The sequence below is a fragment of the Acipenser ruthenus genome, chromosome 2 (assembly GCF_902713425.1).
Source record: "Acipenser ruthenus chromosome 2, fAciRut3.2 maternal haplotype, whole genome shotgun sequence".
Lineage (NCBI taxonomy): Eukaryota > Metazoa > Chordata > Actinopteri > Acipenseriformes > Acipenseridae > Acipenser > Acipenser ruthenus.
In genome coordinates, this window is record NC_081190.1 from 57,555,472 (window position 1) to 57,570,830 (window position 15,359).

The 15,359-nt window shown below is 38.2% G+C and overlaps 1 protein-coding gene across 3 annotated transcripts in view; it reads left to right on the forward strand.

Moving 5' to 3' along the window:
* Positions 1 to 15,359, forward strand: part of LOC117409368 (capping protein inhibiting regulator of actin dynamics) — a 53,933-nt gene that overhangs the window by 17,414 nt on the left and 21,160 nt on the right. The gene's annotated exons all lie outside the window — the stretch shown is intronic.

A 15,359-nucleotide genomic window follows, 5' to 3' on the forward strand; every position in this document is an offset into this window, starting at 1 on the left:
TAACGCAGCCACACAAAACAAAGTAATTAGCAGCATCTCCATTATAAAGTGCAGGGCTTATAATGAAATGTCTATAACATCAGGCCCTTGCGATTGAGGCTGTTGTTTCCACAGTTGTTCTTACTGATGTGTTTTAAGGCATGTCTTCAGGCTTAAAATACAGGGGTGTAAGTGTCTTTGAACTTCACTTACCATGTGCTTGTCGTGCAAGTTTGATGTTTCTTTTCTTAGGGTGCTTGCTTTCGAATGTACTCTAGGTCACTGTGTCACAGAGAAATGGAAGGTGTAGTAAGTCATGTTGTTCTTTATTTGCATCTCTGTACCTGTATCAGGGAGGAATATAAGGTTTTACATTCTGGTGTTGCTTACCTGTTTCCTTTTTATCAAAAGAGTGCTCCAGGGGGCAAACAATACATTTTCAGTAGTTCACTGCAAGCAAATTATACACGTTTACCTGAATCTGGGTTTATTTCCTTTGTAGAAAAACACAGATAAGGGTAGGATCTTGCTGTGTTCAACAATTACATGTGTAGCAAAAAAATATGCCAGTGATATAGTACTTTAAGTCCAACACCAACAAAGGTAAGGCACAAGGTGCATAGTGTAAAATGTCATCATTGTTTTTTGTTTTGTTTTTTGTATATGAGCTTTTTATTCAAAATCTTGATCACAAAATCGGATTGCTTGGAATACACTGTATCCCCTAAGACACTGGGAAACTGGGGTGTTAATTCTGCCTAGGTTCTTTTAACAAAGATTGATGAGTTTAATAAAGCACAGATGTGCTGCAGCTTGTAAAGCACAAGCGGAACATACTAACGCTGACTTAAGTATTTCAGAGTTTGTGAATTTACCTTATATATACCGATATATAGAAGATATGGTCTGTAAAAAAAGGATGTTTTGAGTTTTGTTTAAATAACCACACTGTAAAAGCTGTTTATATAACAGTAGTCCCCCAGTCCCTCCTTCAGTGCTACTTGATGGGATCGATGATTACAATTGAAATGGGTAAAAGGTCTTTCTTATGCTCAGCACAAACTGGATTCTCTGAAACTGCACAGTCACCATGCTCATCTATCTTCTGGTAAATGCTATAGCTATGTAATATTCATGGACAATACTATTTAATGCATAGTGTATATTGTAAGGGTCTGGTTGGAATGTAGATGGAGATAGATAATAGCCGGTCTGCTGTTGATTTATAAGAGTGTGCATTATATTAAATATACAGAATGTATATCTAAAAGTTGGGAATCCTCTGAAATTATTAGATTCAACTAGACGGCCTGTGGTGTCAAAAGCACAGACTAAGATGGTTCAGTGTTTTTCAAAGGAAGGTAAAAACAGGTCTATAACACCATGGCTGTAGCCTGTCAGAACACATTTGATGACAGCCTTCTGTGAGGCTTGTGTGAAGCACACTTATGCTGACATATGCTAACATTTTAAAGAAAAATCTTAAATCCTGCCCTTATTTCTTACAGTTAAAGCTTGGTAATATCATGGCAACAGATAAAAAAGAACCTAAGCAAGATGTTAATACCGAGGTATTGGTTGGTGAACCTCCAGGTAAATACTGACCCTTCTGCAAAGTACACCCAGCTTAAAGAGACAGCATTGATTGCACGCATTTATTATCAATTCAATCTGGAAAATTACCACTAGAACACATATTATTCTCTAGGCTAAATAAATTATGAAAATTACTGATGAACAGATGTTTGCAAGTCAGAATTTCAACTGTCTCTTTAAGAACTGCATGTTGTGAAGTGATGACAGATATTCTTGATGGCAAATATTCTATTAGTAATGTTTAAAGGTTTTTCAAGTTTACATGAACAAGTTGTCCATAATGCTGTTAAACAGTAATTACACATACTGCTGTACATATGTAATTACATCATAACAGTACAGTATACATTATATGTTGATGTGTTAGTAACACTGCATTTATAATTGTAGTTGAGCAATTACAGTGGAACTATGACACTTGTTGTAGCTAATGTCATCTAAAGTAAAGTGCAAACATTGTTTGTGGTGTAATGAGTGAATATCATTCTTTTAGATTTTGTGATTTTAAAATGTTGTCCACTCCTCGGTTGTACTATTGTTTAGATTGGTCTAACATTTTTATTTTTATTTTTTTTATTTACCACATTTTTTATTTACCAGTTTACCATGTTTCTCCAAAATAAATGTATGTATGACACCCCTAATGTTTCGCTCCATGCACTTCAAATTATTCATGTGTCCAAGCAATATGATTGAGTAATACTGTAGTTAGTGTTAATGACTCAACTGCCCAATTAGTTATTTTTAGTCATATACTTATTATTGCTTCACTATCAACAATACATTTTTTCAGACCTGAAAGCTGGTTTACATCTGGCCTAATTTGTGGCAATGCATTATGGGCAACATGTTAATTTACATTTTAAGCAAGAGCAGTAGCAGATAGTTTCCAAGGCAACAAACAGTGCAACCTTTGTGAGTCAGGTAGTCGTTGAAAATGACATCTTGCCATTCCCAGAATTTGCTCATGACTTCGCTGAAAGATGACAGTGGATTCCATGATGTTCCGATTGTGTTGTTCTGGACCTTCATTTCTATTTAGGATAAAATCAATGTTTAATCTCCAGTTACTGTGCGCCTGAGAGAGCTGTGACCTGTAGTTCTGTGTCCCCTTGTTTTTGCTCCTAACCCATTGCCTGGAGACCCATAAGGCATTGAATAACCTTCATAAAAATATAGGCCACACAATTGATCCATGTTGTTGTCATGTAAAGATAGCATAAATGTGTGTAGCTAATCAATAAACTTCCAAGCTTTTATGATCAATACACTAGATTTCCAAGCTGTTGTCAAAAAGGCCAAAACCTGCACTAAACTAAAAAAAAACTAGCTGGCAAATTTATTTTACCATAGCAAACCTATTTATTATCAAATAGCTATATCCACAACCAAGATGACAAGTTGAGGGCCAGTATTGCTATCATTATTTTTAAACCAAAGGAAAACTGATTGAGAGAAATGCTGAAGTAGATAGATGAAGAGGAAATATTTTATTAAACCAAAAGTAGGAATTAAATGAGTAAGCCAGAGTAAGGGCAGCCTCTATATTTGAACCAAAATATGTCCTATTTAATCAGGCTGATGTGCTATGCAACAAAACGTTTTAAAAATGCAATAGTTTTAAAAGAAATGTATACACGGCGAGGCATTTGTTGCCCCTTTTACCCCATGCGCGTGGTATCCCTGAAGAGATGGCTTTATTTCGAACATAACTAAACGATTTGAATAAATGAGCTGCCTGCCATTTGCAGTGATTGCACACATTGTCAGTGAATGCAAAACAACAGCAAAGGTATCATTTCACTTGCAAGATTGCTTGCTCATTAAAGTAATTTGTATGTATTTGAAGTGGAGACAATTATAGCCTCAGGGATACATCCATAACTTCAGGGGTACTACAATATTCAGTAAACATGAAGCACAAGGAGGCTGTGTGGTCCAGTGGTTAAAGAAAAGGGCTTGTAACCAGGAGGTCCCTGGTTCAAATCCCACCTCAGCCACTGACTCATTGTGTGACCCTGAGCAAGTCACTTAACCTCCTTGTGCTCCGTCTTTCGGGTGAGACGTAATTGTAAGTGACTCTGCAGCTGATGCATAGTTCACACACCTTAGTCTGTGTAAGTCGCCTTGGATAAAGGCGTCTGCTAAAAAAAATAAACAAAAATAAAATGGGCAACAGCTAACCCTATCAGTCGTTCTGCAGGCATTTGTCCTAATACCTTTTGGTGGAAAGTGTGAAGAGCAGATTCTAATTGTATGATTACTACATTTAAAATCTATCTTATAAAAACACTTTTAAAAACTGTCATATATTGTAATAATGTATAAAATAGCAATCTCAAAGAAGAGCATGACATAGAGGTAATAGTGCTTGCTGTAGGTACTGAGATTTGACAGTAAATTCAACTTTACCAAATGCTTCCTACAGAACAAGCACAATGTTTCCAGTGTTGATGGAAATAGCATAACTGTGCATCTATTCATTAGAACAAGATATACATATAAGTGTTCATTTAGAGTGACCTCATACCCAATATGCAATGGGTCTACTTTGCTGTCATTTTAGTGGAGTGCACTTAGAATCTAACCTAATTTAATTTTGTTTGGTTTTGTCAATTGAACATGATGATTTCCCTTACACGAAAGTAGATGTTAAAACTTCATGCTGATTTGAACTCGGCTCTCGCCATGATAAGCACCAACTAAGACGTAGCTTTACAGTAAACTAATGTGATCCATCTGTGTCTCCATCCATTTGCATTTCCTTCCATATGATGATGTAGCTATCCTTCTGCCTAGTGTTGATGGCTGAAGTGTAATGCTGGCTCCAGGGATCAGCTTATTTACCTCCCTAGTGCATCAGCACACACAACGGCTGTGGTGCTGGCTCTGGGGATCAACCACAGAGCGGTCGCCCCAGGTTAGTGGTTGCAATCTCTGGTGGAAAAATAAGCCGTTGACCAACATCTGCCAGCATTTTCCAGTCTCTAGCAACATCCAGTTGTCCTGGACGAGGCTTGGTTTTAACACCTTTTCTTGGTGGTTGCTCTCCTGGGCGGAGGAATGTCTTTTGTGTGTAATTTTTTGATGGAACTGGTGGCAACTTATTGTTCATGTTACGCTTGTTTTCCAATGCTAAGGCCAAAAATTGCAGCACCTGGTCATGGCACCAAGTAAACCGTGGCTAAGAACCACCTTACATCCTGTCAAAAAGTGCGTTAATGTTGCAGGTGATAAACACAAAGGACATGAGGGATCCTCTCCTACCCAGAGGTTTAGGTTCTGTGGTGATGGGAGAACATCATATGTTGACCTGATGAGGAAACTGATCCTGCTCTGTTCCATTGACCATAGGTCTTGCTAACCAATCTTGCGTTGTTCCACACTCTCCCATCTCATCCATTCTCCCTGCTTGGCCTGGGAAACGGCCTTTACGCACCTCATCCTCTCCTCCTGCTTTTGCACCTCGTTGACTACCAGCTTACTCCGTTGAGCTGGGGCTGCCTTGTGCCATGTAGGAGGAGCTAAACTGAGACCAAGACCCCCTTTTCAATGCTGAACTTGCCCCATGATATCACCAATTCGAAGGGCAGCCTTTGCATCTTCCACAGCTTTCTTTGCCGCCCACTTTCTTCCAGTTTTCAACACAGGTGCTGCCTCCTGTACACATTTGTCGCGTAACTCTACTAATGTCATTTCCAGTTGGACCTTGGCACACTTAACTTATTATACAGGCCCTAATAATTTTATTATTCTCATTTTTCAGGGTTTACTGTCACTTTTCATATTCATGCACCACTTTAGAATCTTCTGCATGACTGTAACAGGGTAATGTCAAGAATGAGAGTCGGAGGCTTGGAAGCTGCAGTTTAAGGGCTGGGTGTGCACGTTTAATCAACAAAAATACACACACAGGAACAAACAAACAGGCACAGTGGCCAAAATAAAAGGGTTAAGAAAAGACTACTGTACACACACTTGTCAGGCTGGGCATTCGCCTTCACTGACCACAGTGTATCCACAATACAGCACAGCACAACACAGTTCAGTTCAGTTCAGTTCACGTTACACTCGCCTCCATACCAACCCCTAACAAAGGATTTCTCCTGCCTTATATCCCATGTGGCTGGAGCCTAATTAACCATCAGTCATTCAATTAAGGCTCTAGCCGCATTCTCATTTGTATTCTGACAGGGCGTCTGTATATTCAACGTATATGGACAGCCTGTCGGGCCTTATTGCATACATATACCACACACACACAAACTATTTAAATGTAGAGCTTTTGCCCTGCCACAATGACTTATTCTTTCTTTACCATTAACAGCTAGGATTACAGAATTTGTCCACTATAAAATAATAATAAAAAATGTTTTATGTTAGTTGGTTGTAAAACAGAAGTATACATAGTGGCTATGGTTACAACAAAAAATGAAGTAGACAGATAGATTCCTGAAAAAAAATCAGCTTGACCCTGTCCTTTTTTATTTTGACATGGATTTATGACAAACCTCTAAGGATCATGCCAGTGAGTATCATTTTCAGGTAATTAAGGAGGGACTATGCTAATATTTCAGCTGTCACACGTTTTTAGAACCGTACCGTTAATAAAAAGGGTGTTTACAATTACTTAAAATATGTACCTGATCATCATGGGCATCCGGGTTTACAGCAGATGTAACTGGAGCGTTCTACTTGTCGTCAATGTTCTTGGGACTCTGGCCAAACCCCTACAGGATTTCCATGCATGTAACATGCATTTTCAAAATCTAGAAAAGTATAGCATGACAGTATGGTGACATCCAAATTCTAGAAAAAGAACATTCCATTCTGGGTGCCACCTCCTCTCCCTGTGTTATTACTGGCCGTGTTTCACATTAAAAGATTTTATTCAATAAATGTATATGTTTAAACAAAAATAGTGCAATAAGCCCAATGGAAACAGTTTGAGCAGTTATTCAGATTTTCAATATACGCTTGACCATAGCATATTTTGGATTTACTACTTTGATTTACAAATCAAGGTGCTTCTTTCCAACCTACTCACATGTCAACAGTCCATTTATACTGTAGTTAGAAGCTACTTTCTATACTCCTGCACGAGGCATCCTGAACAGCTGGGGTCTCACAGGTTATTGTAGTTTTTCTGACATTATATTTACATTTCTCAGGCTTATTTGGTTATGTCAACACTGTGAGAACTGAAAGCTGGTGGAATGTAGTATAGGAGACATCATGGCAGACACCGTTTTACAGAAATTGTTGTGTGTTGCATCTCTTGTGAGCAGTTTCTCTTTTATGAATCTAATATAACTAAAGTATACCTTTATTTAATTAGTTGACAGCACAGTAAGTAATGTACTTTTTAATTAACAGAGAACCAATTAACTTCAGGAAGACAAAAAAATATTGAATGACTGCAGAGATATGCTAGACCCGTAGAAGGGAACGGAAAAAAAAATATCTCCCTCTATTTAAGCAGTTTTAATAAATTACAAAACAAAAGGGAGATTTGTGAACATTTGTAAAAATAAGTTACATTGACAAACCACAAACAAAATGTAATCTAACATTGACATATGAGAATGCCATGTAATCATTACTGTTGAATCAGTCTTGCAATGAATATTTCCTGGAGATAAGAGCCATTCTCTCAGAGATAATCTCTGATTAAAATGCTTCTCAATGCAGGTTTAGTCTTTGTAATGTGAGGTACATGGACTACAGGCTGATAAGGTTTATGGTTTTGAGTCTAGTCTGGTTTTGTTCAGAACTACTTGTCTGGTTTCGATACTGGGACTGGCGTACTGGTCTAGAGCTACTGTTTTGGTGGTATTTTAGAAGGGTTTTTACAAATATCTAGTTAAATTGAGATGTATTAGAGATTAAAACTCAGGGAAATATTGGTATAAATCTATCAATTTTTTACAATTTTACTATTTTATTATTACATTAATTGTATTCCTCTCTGATATTTACATTTGCACTTTCTTTAAAATATTGCCCTTGATGCTGATTTTCAATCCAATCTACTATTTAGTTACTTAATTAGTGGCCCTGGGAGATCTTTCACATGTTCATGTTTTAAAATAGCACTTGAATATAAACTTATAGTGGGTTAGCAACTGGAGCAATAAAAGTTACTTTGGATCATAAAACAAAAGGATTGCATTGTTAAGTACAGGGTACAGCAAGGTAGGGTCAGCTCACTCCATACCTGTAAACCCAGTACCTGCCAGACTAAAGGTACTGTACCAGCAGAAAAGTTTTAAGCCTGATATCAGATGTGTAAAAAGGCTAACAGTAAACTGTGATCTATCATTCTACTTCATATCTAAATGGGACCAAACTGAATTTCATGATAGCTGCCAAACTATATTTCTGTGGCTCTACCCAATCTGAAAGAAACATGCATGGAAACTGTTAAAACATTGCAGCATTTTCTCAGAAAACAGCATTAAGTGTAAGTATAAACCCATGCCTCTATTTGCATAACACAGTAGCATTATTATTTTCATGCTGAAAATGTTTTTGTTCTTTATTTCTTATTTTAATTTATGATGTTCTTATTTTACCACTGTCACTGTTACAACTTACAATTATAGGTTTAAAGTCTGTTTCAAATGGTCTTTTCAATATGTTGGCTCTAGTGCACTCTGAATTGTGTTCTGTACAACATCATAGGTCATTATTGCTTGTGTTACCTGTTTGGCAATGTGGGCAATAATACTTGCACTATCAGCTACAAGAATAATAATAATAATAATAATAATAATAATAATAATAATAATAATAATAGTGTATTTGTTTCTTTGTTTACTGTACAAATATTATAGTGTCTGCAAACAAGCAAAACCAGATTTCTGTTAAATATATATATGCAAAATGTATAAATGCGTTCGGTTTACCTGAACATTATAGATTGGATGCAGTATAATTTATCAGACACGCAGATTTTAAAAATGTTGCTTAAGTACCGATAACTTAAAACACTTAAGAAATGTTTGTTGTTCTATGAAGTTTTTTCTAGCTCTACAGATGTTTGATATGGATAGGACGGCAGAAGAGGTAACCTAATCACGAAAGACAAAGTAATTAGACAAGAGTAATGAATTAAATCGGCATCCTGCCTGGATTAAAAAAAGAAACACACAGTACTATATGTATATATGTATATATATATATATATATTTTACTTACTGAATTGTGTTTTGTGTTGACTAACTGCGTCCTGCTTCGTCGGTCTCTCCAAGGACAAGCAAACAGGAGCTGGTGAGGGTGAAACATCTGAGTCAAGTACAATTCTTGTTTCTATGTAATCTGTTAGGGTTATTAAAGCATTGATAGAAACTGCATAATATGTATACCTGGTTTAATTGGATACAAGAGGTGTGTAAATGGCTTAGTTTGTAAAAGTGCACCACATAACACACATGCAGAAATATCCCATTGCGGTTTGCGCGTGTTTCCTTGCACCATTCTTATTAAAATGTAATCCAGCCAGCCAGATCCTAATATAAAGATATTAGGCGGTATATAATTATAACTGTATAACAATAACTATTGATTACATGTTATTTACCGTGTTTGTATTCCATTAAAGGAGAAATGGTGCAATTTGGGGGCAAAATAATTAATCCATGAATTTATTAGATGATGCAAGTACATTCAGGAGGAGATAGAGACACGGGAGGAAATGTCAGACTCGGAGGAAGGGGAGGAAGACCTGGGCATTGTCGAAAGAGAGCAAAAGGCAGAGGGTGAGCCAAGCCAGGACACCCTGTACGTGCGTTTAGATAGGTAGGAGGAGCAGGCAAGAGCAGCCGGAGAGTCCCAAGTCAGCGAGGGAGGACAGGAGAATAGAGTAGTTGACTATGTCAAAGGCAGCAGAGAGGTCAAGGAGAATTAGGACAGAGGAGAGGGAGGCAGCAAGGGCAGAGAGTTGGTGACTGCGAAGAGCAGTTTTAGTGGTGTCAGGCAAATACCAGATTGGAGGGGTTTGAGCAGCGAATGTGTTGACAGGAAAGCAGAGAGCTGTCGATGTACTGCTCGCTCAAGGGTTTTAGAGAGGAACGGTAGAAGGGAGACAGGCCGGTAGTTCTGGAGGGATGAGGGATCAAGGGAGGGTTATTTTAAGATGGGGGTGATGCAGGCCTGTTTGAAGGCAGAGGGGAAACAGCCAGAGAGCACAGAGGTGTTAAGAAGAGAGGAAATGCAAGTGACTAGAGCAGGGGCAGCAGCCTGGAAGAGATGAGTGGGGAGGGGGTCCAGAGCACACGTGGTGGGTTTATGGCTCTGGAGCAGGGAGTGAAAATCGGAGTCTGAGAGGGGCAAGAAGGAGGAGAAGGAGTGTTGATTAGTAGGGGTGGCAGAAGGTGATGGGAAGCGAGTGAGCAGAGGACGGGGTGGGTGGGGAAGGAGGCGAGGTATTGAAGAGTTTGCGGACAATGCTTGTCCAAATGGAGACAGTTGTCTTGTAACAATTGGGGGTGGAAAAGGACATTTTGCAAAGTGGTAGCTGCTTCAGAGCCTAGGCCTGATGAAAACAAACACCCACTAATATATATATATATATATATATATATATATATATATATATATATATATATATATATATATATATATATATATATATATATATATATGCACATCTCTCTCTATATATACTTACATTTTGCAAATTGTTTTCTTAGAGGGTGTTTGTGTGAACTGGTTATTTATAAATATACACGATGAAGCACTTGTACCAATGGCGCTGTCACGCGCCTGCAATTGAGTATTTTAATATTTAAAAGCATACCCCGGGCACGCAGTAATTTCCTGCTATTAAAGAAAACAGAGAAAAAAAAACATTAATGCATTGTACTATTTTACACTATTTTACACGTGATAAGCGCTCAAACTCTGACTGTATTTCGCTTGCCAAGAGAGACAAACTCCCAATGCAAATCAAGCACATTGCATTATGTATTGCATACATGTATACAGATTAAAATGCATGAATAATTATACAATATGAATGTGGATACAATGGAAATGCATTGTAAAATTTTTGTTCTCTTGGAAAGCAGGATTATGAACATGTACAAATAGCCTTCACTGTACACTGTAGATTAATCTCTTCAAATGCTGGAAATAAGAATAAACCTACTCCGTCTTGATTTCTTTTCCCCACAATCGCATACACAGCAATAAAAGATGCATGATGTCGTCTGGAACACAAAAGCCAGAGCACTTGTAGTTTTTTTTTTTTTTCTTATTGCTCTTGCGGCAGTGATCAGAGACACACCCCTGATATCAAACCCAAGTTCACTAGTGCCGACATGTTGAAAAGACCTTTGAAACAGACTTTAAACTTATAAGTGTGAAAAGTTATCAGGATGTTAACAATGAAAATAAAAATGACATATACTTTATTTAAACAGCTGTAGCAACACGTGGTATAACGCTATATTTAGCTTGTGCTAAGTGCTAATTAAGCTTTAAGTTGAACAAGTCTCCTTTCTAGCCTGTTATGTAAAAAATGTATTGTTTAAAATGAATTCTGGTCAGTGTTAATTAGTTTGTACTTTATATTGTGATGGGGGTGTAGTGTATGAATGGCAATGCTAATGAAGTAGTGTGATGGAGGATTGTGGGTACCTATTTTTGCTATGTTTTTTTTCTTTGTGGTGGGGTGGTTGACATTTTGGGAATAGTATGATTAGTATGATAGTGCAGGTCTGCCACCCATTTTCAATGAAATATATACAAGTGGTATGGTGACGTCACCAATAAATTATACAAATGAGCACCATCGAAAGTTTGATCCTTCCTTCGGTAATGTGTTCCGAACGGAGGTCGAAATGTACCCTCCGTTGCAGCCCTAATATATATATATATATATATATATATATTTTTTTTTTTTAAACAAAACAGAACACTTTTATAGCTTCATTCCCCCTATTTCCTGCTGTGACTTAGCAATTCAATCTATTAGGGCTCTTACAAACTCTCTGTGAGCAATGCAGTTCACTTGAATTCAACTCATCGGTTGCTTCAGGGTCAAGCTCAGTCTCTTGGGTGGTTTCAGGCGGTGGGTCTTCTGGCAGTGTTTCCCGAGTTTCATCAAGACTAGGACATGGCAGTTGCAGAGCACAGGGGCAATATATTGAGATCCCCTTCCAGTTAATAGCGATCTACATTCCTCCAGGTCCACTGAATGTGGTTGGCTCGCCTCAAAACACCACCTTAGGTGATCTTGATTATGATAAATCCCTTGCCCATTGGTAATTTCACTCTAAAAGACACTGGTCCTGTTTCCTCAAGTATGATTCCAGGGGTCCATTTAACTCCACTTCAAAAATTGCAGGCACAAACCTTGTCACCTGGGCTGAAAATCATGATGAGATTTCTTTTGAGCCTCTCCCACCTCTGGATAAAGTAGGTCTAGATGTGACTTTAAAGGCCTGCCCATCAACAATTCTGCCAGAGAGACTCTGTAATTCTAACTTGAATAAGAATTTAGTTTCTACTGAGCCCCCATACATTTTCTTCAAACCAGTTGGAGTGGGCATCAATAATTATCAAAACCATCCTTCCCACAATGCACTTCTCTTTGGTATCGAAAAAAGTGTGCTGTCTCGCTTACAGCTTGTTCAGAATACCACCGCTAGAATTCTGACTAAAACAAGTTTTAGCCTTCTTACACTGGCTCCCTGAGCAGTATAAAATAGATTTTGCTGTTGACAGCCCCGCGGCAGTCATTTTGGCGGATTTTGGTTTTAAAATGTAATTTTTTCCAGTCGTGTAACACATATGGGGCTGTGCGTTCGTGTACCTTTCTGTCCGCATGTATTAAATATTCTCACAAAGCATGAAACACGGGAGTATAGAAATAAAGGAGATATATTACATTATACCTAAAAGCCCTGGGAGCAGTCACATTGACGGTCACACATAAAACAATTGTATTTTCATTATACAGAACGGTATTCTACTTTATTATTTTTATTTACCAGTCTGCACTGTGTTTAGCTGTAATTAGATTAGTCTCTACTGTCTGCCTGAGTGAATGACTGACAGTCTATTGTTTTTCAATCAGCCTTTTGAAAGGCTGGCGCCTGCTTGCCAGCTGCGCTGCTTTGGTCAGTCAATTAGCATCGGGACTAGTGAAAATAAATACCAGAAACCATGGAGTTTTACAACGCAACAAAATATGAAACTGATTTTTAGATCAGATGGCATGGAAGTATTCCGTGAAAGCTGGCTCCCGACGATGGCCTGTTCAGGTGTTTTACAATGTATTGGACCTAGCCGCCATCAACTCCTGGGTACTTTACAAAGAATGCATGGAGAAGAATTTACCAAGTAGAGAATATATTTTACAGTTAGCACAGGAACTTCTCAAGAAGCATTTGGAACAGAGAAACTGCCAAGCGTGTACCCACAGCTGAAGCTGGCAGCCCCGCTGAGAGCCGCAAGAGACGCCAATGCCAAGTTGGCAAGTGCAATAAACTTTGAACAGCTGTGCCCTGTGCAGAAAGGTGGCGTGGAGAAGCGCATTATCTGTATTGATTTTGAACAGCCTTAGACTCAAGGTAAAGGAATACCATTTTGTCAGAAAAAAAAAAAAAATTAGACTTTTTTTTATAACTTCTTGTGCTGTGCCCTTCTGTAAAACGTTTTCTTCTAAGTTTGTTTATCCACGTTGTTTAGTTGGTTTTGCTCATCTGATAATAAGCCGATTACTGCTGAAAGTTAAAAATGCATTGCTATCATTTCAGTTTTATGAATATGTATGTCTGTTCAGATGTTTATTTACTTACATTTTCTTGTTTTGATTTGTAAAATAAATGTTTGTGTGTGTGTGTATATGCTTCGGTTTTTCAGATGTTTATGTGATAAAAAATAAAAAAATAAAAACATCCGACTGTTTCTCCGTTCGTTATACTATTTACAGTGTTTTGAATACAGCCGTCAGAAAGACTACTGCAGGGCTTCTAGGTATGAGTATATCTCTGGTCCTAGTGTTAACCTATAAAGCCCTAAATGGATTAGCACCTAGTTATCTACAGGAGTTACTGACCCCGTATCATCAAAATCGCACTCTTAGATCACAGGATGCGGGGCTACTGGTTATTCCTAGGGTCAACAAAATTAACACAGGAGGAAGGGCTTTTCATGCAGAGCCCCTAAATTATGGAATGCACTCCCTTCTTTCCTCAGGGAAGCTGGGGCTGTTACAGTTTTTAAGTCAAGACTGAAACATACTTTTATAAAACAGCTTTCTTATCTTAATGGGTTTTAATGTAACTTTTAAATTTCTGGACTTTTAACATTATTATATATTTTTTTATATACTGTTTTTAAAATATGCTACTTATTATGTAGCAGTTTTGTGTGTGTGTGTGTGTGAGATATGCCTGGGGACTTTCATACAAAGGTATTGTGTTTTGTAAATGTAAATACTTTTTTCATACTTTGTATGAAAAGCGCTATATAAATGTAATAAATAAATAAATATGTAGTCGTACCCAGAGGCGATCTGACCACTGCCATGGGTGCAGTGGTGCGGATACTGGGGCATGACGTGTGTTCTGACAGCTAGCATACTCCTTGACTTTCTTTTCTAGTGCTAGGTCCATGTGGGGCCACCACACTATACTCCTTACCAGACTTCATAAGGGATATGCCAGGGTGTGCTTCATGAAGCTCCTCAATAACCCTCTCTTGGCCTTGGGGTGGTACAATAACACGGCTGCCCCACAACAGGCAGCCACCCTGACTACTCGATTCGTTCTTTTGCACAAAATATACCTTTAGATCTACTTTCTCTGGCCAGCCCTTTCTAATAAATGTCAGTGGCAGGTGACTAAGACTATCAGCATCGGCATGCATTATCCCACTTTTGTAACGTATGTCATACTCATAAGCTGAAAGTGTGAGTGCCCACCGCTGAGTTCTTCCAGAAACCATAGGTGGAATGGATTTGGTCTCTCAAAATAAACTCATCAGTGGCTTGTGGTCAGAGCAGATTGCAAAATTATGACCATAGAGATACTGGTGGAATTTACACCAAATATTATACCTTATCCAGTTGTGAGTAGTTTTTCTCAGCTGGAGACAGTGTCCGGGATGCAAAACTTATGGGCCTTTCACTTCGATCAGGCATTGCATGAGATAACACACACCATAAGGCGAGCCACCACATACTAAAATGAATGGCTTCTCCGTATCAAAGTCCACTAATAATCGTCATGTTTGTAATAGATTTTTGGAGGCTCTAAAAGCTTAATCTTGTTCATGTTTCCAATCCCAGGGCACCTGCTTCTGAAGTAATACAAAGGAGCTATAACATAGTTGACACATTTGGAAGGAATCTGTGAAAATAATTGACCATCCCCAAGAAAGATTTAAACTCTGTGGTGTTCCTTGGTGCTGGGGCTTTTGCAATGGCACATACTTCAGTTGGGTGTAGTCCTTCAGCATCAATTCAATAGCTTAGATATTGTATGGTTGGGGCTAAGAATATACATTTCTCAGTTGTTAGAAAGTCTGTAATTCTCACTGTGGCTCTATATAATTATGCGATTTGGCTCACATTACAGATAGAATGTACCATAAACACTTGATAGTCCCTCGTAAAGCACTAGATGTACCTTTGCAAACAATGAGCCAACCTTATAATATTATTAATGTTGCCCTGCCAATATTTTGCTGAGACAGACTCTGTGAATGCATTCTTATTCGAAACACGTTGCCTCTGTCACCGGGTGATTGCTCTTTGACCATGGCTGTCTTGT